Genomic DNA, 7,010 nt, shown 5'->3' with positions numbered 1-7,010 from the left:
AATCTTGGGACTGAAAATGTTTGCGGCTGAAGATAGCTTTAAACCATCCTTTCCATCAATTATATACTCATATAATGATGCAACGACAGTTTGTGTATAAAGCTTGAAACACGTGTACCACGGAATCCTTTGTGTTCTATTTTCATTTTACGTTTTAATATATATGTACATACATATATATATTATATATATATATATATATATATATATATATATATATATATATATATATATATATATATATATATATGCACATGTAACAGCAGAGAAAAATTGGGTAACTACTCTTATAAGACCGAAAAATAAGTTGACAACAGGCAGCTATGGGAAATGAACCTGTACCCTTCAAATAATAATTGAGTGCTTCACCCTTAAGCAAAATGGCTCCTGACAACAATTACCATCAATTTTAGTGCTAAATATTAGCTTTTCAAATGCAACAACATTTTATAAACAAGCTAAACAAACTTATATTTAAGTACACACACACACGCATACACACACATATGCATGCACATGTGTAAATAAGATATTAACATATTTTCAATATTAACATATTTTCAAATTGTCTTTGCAGACGTGTAAGAATTATGTAAGTATAAATTTGGAATACTTCAACTTTTCTTTTTCACATTTATTCCTGAAATGCATAAATACAAACCAACTGGATGAAAAAGAAAAGAATGATTGGGTTGATAATGGTAACTGCATAGGCGCAGGAGTGGCTGTGTGGTAAGTAGCTTGCTTACCAACCACATGGTTCTGGGTTCAGTCCCACTGTGTGGCACCTTGGGCAAGTGTCTTCTACTATACCCTCGGGCTGACCAAAGCCTTGTGAGTAGATTTGGTAGACGGAATCTGAAAGAAGCCTGTCATATATATGTATATGTATATATATATATGTGTGTGTGTGTTTGTGTGTCTGTGTTTGTCCCCCCAACATCGCTTGACAACCGATGCTGGTGTGTTTACGTCCCCGTAACTTAGCGGTTCGGCAAAAAGAGACCGATAGAATAAGTACTAGGCTTACAAAGAATAAGTCCTGGGGTCGATTTTCTTGACTAAAGGCGGTGCTCTAACATGGCCGCAGTCAAATGACTGAAACAAGTAAAAGAGTAAAAGAGAGTAAAGAGAGTTATCAATATCCCCACAAATCACACAGTGTAACGATTTTGTCTTTGGTAGCAACTTTTATTTCTGATTTGCTTACTCATAGAATGTATGAAAAATGGCTAATGTTTCTTTCAAATTTTGTGTTTGTTGTAATATTTATTCTAAGCTCAAAAAATCCCTCTCAAACACATGGCTGTGATGCTCCCCAACTACTCCTGCTCATGATCAGAGATGCACATATTGTCAGCCACTAAGGGACATGTTCAAGTGGTTAAGGTGAAGCAACTGAGAAGCAAATCTGTACTGTTGAACAGAATGTTTGCTACAATTCTAGTTCTGCTTCAGCAACAGAGCACTGAAATAATCGAAAATAAGGTTAGTTTTAAAACATTGATGTCCAGGTGACAAAAGCAAAGTTTGAAGAGAATTGCTGTCATTTCCTTTGATTTCTAAATAGAAGCAAATAGGAAACAGCACTAACTGACCAAAGTGTAATAAGGGTGTTCATGGTAGTGTAGTTAAGAAGCTTACTTTGCAGCCATGTGGTTCTCAGATCAGTTCCACTATGCTGTACCTAGGGCAAGTGTCTTCTACTATAGCCCTAGTGTGACCAATGGCTTGACAGTGAGTGAATTTGGTAGATGGAAACTGTGTGGAAGCCTAGCGTCGCCTTCCTGGCACTTGTGCCGGTGGCACGTGAAAAGACATTCGAGTGAGGTCGTTGCCAGTGCCGCCGGACCGGCTCCTGTGCAGGTGGCACATAAAATACACCATTTTGAGCGTGGCTGTTGCCAGTACCACCTGACTGGCCCTTGTGCTGGTGGCACATAAAAGCACCCACTACACTCTCGGAGTGGTTGGCGTTAGGAAGGGCATCCAGCCGTAGAAACTCAGCCATGTGGTTCATCAGTCCTCAGTCAAATCGTCCAACCCATGCTAGATGTTGATGATCTACTCTCCGCTTTTGTCCTGCTATTCTGTATGCAGTAACTGTGCACCAATTGATGGGAGCAAAAGAGACTAGTCGAAAGTTAATACTGAGCCAAAATAACATCCCTTCAAAATAACATCAACAGACATAGGAAAAGTTAAGAATGAATTTATAAATCACCAGCTAATACTGCACGACAGATTCTCCAGACTGTATGGGAATTGCTGCTTGAGAAACTCTCACAAGTAAAACTGATCATCCTCAAATACTCTCTGCATTCTCAAATGTACCATGCATAACAACTCCAACCTTCTACCTTCCCTTCTTACTACTACTACTACTACTACTACTACTACTACTACTACTACCACCACCACCACTACCACCACCACCACTACCACCAGCACCACTACCACCAGCACCACCACCACCACCACCACCACCACCACCACCATCACCACCACCACCACCACCACCACCACCACTACTACTACTACTACTACTACTACTACTACTACTACTACTACTACTACTACTACTACTACTACTACATACTTAATTTTCACACAACCAATATGTAGATATTGTTCATTGAGTGATTGCAGCTATAAAATAAATTATATCATTTCTTACAGATCAAGGCAGTTGAAAGGTCAATGCTAAAATTTTATAAATGCAAGGTAAGTGTAATTAATTTAAAGAAATGCTTCGTTCGCTATTGTTCTCTCTGTTTTTGAATTCCTGTCATATTGTATGTATATATGTATGTATATATGTATGTATGTATGTATGTATGTATGTATGTGGAGGTGCAATGGCCCAGTGCTTAGGGCAGTGAACTCGCGGTCATAGGATCGCGGTTTTGATTCCCAGACCAAGCATTGTGAGTGTTTATTGAGGCTCCGGCAGGGGATGGTGGCGAACCCTGCTGTACTCTTTCACCACAACTTTCTCTCATTCTTACTTCCTGTTTCTGTTATACCTGTATTTCAAAGGGTCAGCATTGTCACACTGTGTCACGCTGAATATCCCCAAGAACTACGTTAAGGGTACACGCGCGTCTGTGGAGTGCTCAGCCACTTGCATGTTAATCTCACGAGCGGGCTGTTCTGTTGATCGGATCAACTGGAACCCTCGACGTCGTAAGCGACGGAGTGCCAACAACATGTATGTATGTATTATTTCTTTACTACCCACAAGGGGCTACACACAGAGGGGACAAACAAGGACAGACAAACGGATTAAGTCGATTATACCGACCCCAGTGCGTAACTGGTACTTATTTGATTGACCCCGAAAGGATGAAAGGCAAAGTCGACCTCGGCGGAATTTGAACTCAGAACGTAGCAGCAGACGAAATACCGCTAAGCATTTCGCCCGGCGTGCTAACGTTTCTGCCAGCTCGTCGCCTATATGTATGTATGTATGTATGTATGTATGTATGCATGCATGCATGTATGTATGTATGTTTTTCATTATACTTAAAGTTCATATGATATTAACAATTGCTTTTTCTTGTTTTTCTTTACCCAGGAACCCATCAAACCTTTTAGGGCATTAGAGTTTCTCCAGCTATCAAATGTGAAATTGATACATAAAATTATTGACCAGGTGATAACTCAGGATGATAAACATGTAAGTTACTATATCATAATGTATCCATCCTATCATCTAATAATTCATCTAATGACAATATTTCTTTCTAATTTTGGTACAAGGCCAGCAATTTTGAGGGGAGGGGCAACAGTCAGTTGCATCAACCTTAGTACTTGACTGATACATAATTCTTTGATCCTGAAAGCATGAAAGGCAAAGTCAACTTCAGTGGGATCTGAACTCAGAGCATAAAGAACAAGAAGAAATACCGCTAAGCATTTTGTCCGACACGTTAATGTTTCTTATTTCTTTATTGCCCTCAAGGGGCTAAACATAGAGGGGACAAACAAGGACAGATAAAGGGATTAAGTCAATTACATCGACCCCAGTGCGTAACTGGTACTTAATTTATCGACCCTGAAAGGATGAAAGGCAAAGTTGACCTCAGCGGAATTTGAACTCAGAACATAGCAGCAGACAAAATACCACTAAGCATTTCGTCCGGCTTGCTAACATTTCTGCCAGCTCGTCGCCTCGTCAACATGTTGATGTTTATGCCAGCTCGCTGTCCTTCTAATTAATAATAATCCTTTGTAAGGTAGAAAACCCAAACTAAACGGTAACAAAGAGATCTACTATGAGCAGCTTGAGCAGCTTGAGTCAGCACTAGAAGAAAAACGACTGTCTTTGGTTTCAAGACAAAAGGTGTTCTTCCATCAGGATAATGCTTGGTCAGATACAGTGAGGGTGACATTCCAAAGGCTGGAGCAATCTGAATGGGAAACAATGCCCCATCCTCCATATTCGCAAGACATTGTCCCATCTGATTATCATTTATTCTGCAGTCTTCAAAATTATTTGTATGGAAAAAATAGGAACTCTCTAGATGAGGTCAGAACAGTACTGGAAGAGTATTTTTCATTACAGACAAGTGGATTTTGGAAGAGGGGCCTTGCAAGTCCACAAGATAGCTAGAAGAGCATTGTAGAGTATGTTTTAGATTAAAAAAGGATTTTGTTTATCTTAATTTTGAAAAATAAAAGAAGTATAAAAAAAACTGCATTATTTATGGGATGACCCAATATATATATATATATATATATATAAAAAACTTTGGAGACTTGGGGAAATTGATTTTCTCAAGTGCCCTGGTGGTTCATTAGTCGTAGTAGATAATTTCTGCTACCTCGGGGATCAAATTAGTAGTGGGGAAAGATGCATGGAGAGTGTGATAGCTAGAATAAGAATAGGGTGGAGGAAATTCAGAGAGCTGTTATCTCTGTTGGCTATACAAAGTTTCTCTCTCCAAGTATAAGGAAGATTGTTTGATGCATGTATACAGACAGCAATTTTACATAGCAGTGAGACATGGGCACTGGATACAGAGGACATGTGAAGGTTAGAAAGGAATGAGATTAGTATGCTCTGCTGTATGTGTAAAGTAAGTGTACGTGTTTGACAGAGTGCTAGTGTTTTGAGAGAGAAGTTTGGCATAATAGGAATTAGTCTCTGTGTGCAAGAGAGAAGACTGGTGATTTGGTCATGTGATGTAGATGGATGCCAACAGCTCCATAAAGAAGTGCCGATCTCTCAAAGTAGCTGAAAGTGGGAGACCCAGGAAGACATGGAATGAAGTACTAAAGAACAACCTCAGGATGCTGAACCTATATGGAGCTCTCGGACCTTGAATCACTCTGTCACTTCTGCTAAATATATATAAACATATATATATATCTATATATATATATACATATACATATTGACAACCAGTGTTAGTTCGTTTATGTCTCTGTAACTTGGTAGTTCAGTAAAGGAAAGTGATGTAATTAAATGCCAAACTTGAAAATTAGTTCTGGGATCTGTTCAACTAAAACCCTTCAAGACAATGCTCCAGTATGGCCACACTTCAATAGCTGAAACTAGCAAAAGAGGAAAAATTGCTTTATCATTAATGAATATATTAATTAATCATCTTCCATCTCTCTTCAGCTTTGAAATCACTTTTATTTTAATTTTAATTTTTGCAGGTAACATACATAATGAAGAAAGTTTTTTTAAACCATCTTCATCATCAAATGAAAGAATTATCAGACATGACGACGAGACTGGCTTCAAATGATCCTTTCATAGAGTTTTTGATGGACAAATCCTTGAGGTGCTCCCAGCCAAAATATCAAGAATTTTATACATTTTGAGAAAGCTTCAAATACATACAACATTACTTTTATTTTTTTATTATTTGTTCATTTCTCAACTAAGAAAGTAGTTAAGTCAAATACAAACTTTTATTGGTACAACATTGATTTTTTCAGGAACTTTTGATTTCATAGCCTTTCCAGATTACAGGTGTGGTCACATTGGCCAACATATTCTAAACTAAACAAATATTAAAGTGAATTAAATAATTAAATGAAATACTGGTACTTGTACATTAGTATAAATCAGGGGGTCCTCAAACATTTTTTATCCATGGACCCCTTTGGTTACTATTTTATTCCAGTGGACCCCCCATAGTCATTCGATGTTTAAAAACTGGCTTTATGGAAACTACTTTCCAAATTCCTATTTTGCTTTTCACACATTAATTTGTGTAGGTTGAACTATGTAAAACATCAAAGAAAGAAACCTAGCTGTTTCTAGCAATACATACATCTAAAGCAAAATTGTTTTAGGGGTCCTTAAAATACTATTGTGGCTCTCCAATTTATTATTTTGTTGCATAGACTCCCAAAAATCTTACATGGGCCCTCGGGGGCCATATGGATACCAGTGGAAAACCACCAGTGGAAAACCACCAGTATAAATGATACATTTTACTGTACAAGATTCCAATGAATTAGTCTGGTGACTGTGGAAGTGTGAAGTTCCTACAGTGTGGATAATAAGAAGTTCCAAACCATCAGTGTCCAGAAAGCCAGTGTTGTAACAGTATTTCAAAGAGACAAGGAAATTCGTCCATTAGAGAATACAGCAAGTTTTCAGTTATAAAAAATAAAGTACTGTACTTGGGAAGAAAATGGCATTAAATTTTTATTTTAGTATAAGGCATTATTTCTAGACATGGCTATGGTTGTAAAGTTAAGAAGTTTGTTTTGCAAGTAAGTGGGTTTCAAGTTCAGTCCTACAGCATGGTATTTGGCCAATGCATTGTGAGTGAATTTGGTGAACAGAGTCATAACATATCTTGTGGTACATGTGTGTACGCGCGCGCGTGTGTGCATGTGTGTGCATGTGTGTGTGTGAGTGCACGCACGCGTATGCAAATGTCTGTCTCTGTGTGTGTCTGCCTTTGTGTATGAACGTGTGTGTGCGTGTGTGTGTGTGTGGGCAAATCTCTATCTCTCTGTGTGTCTACCTTTGTGTATGAGAC

General features: G+C 38.3%; 1 long non-coding RNA gene across 1 annotated transcript; it reads left to right on the top strand.

Moving 5' to 3' along the window:
* The first annotated feature begins 550 nt into the window (after positions 1 to 550).
* On the top strand, positions 551 to 6,657 carry LOC149132625 (uncharacterized). The gene is made up of 4 exons (XR_016244217.1): positions 551 to 592; positions 2,680 to 2,724; positions 3,578 to 3,679; positions 5,668 to 6,657. It is a non-coding gene; the product is annotated as an uncharacterized LOC149132625 (long non-coding RNA).
* The last annotated feature ends 353 nt before the right edge of the window (positions 6,658 to 7,010 follow it).

This window comes from Octopus bimaculoides, chromosome 14 (genome assembly GCF_046866305.1).
Source record: "Octopus bimaculoides isolate indiv1 chromosome 14, ASM4686630v1, whole genome shotgun sequence".
NCBI classification, from domain to species: Eukaryota; Metazoa; Mollusca; class Cephalopoda; order Octopoda; family Octopodidae; genus Octopus; species Octopus bimaculoides.
Note: the sequence above shows the minus strand (reverse complement) of the source record. Positions and strands in the feature narration are given on the sequence as shown.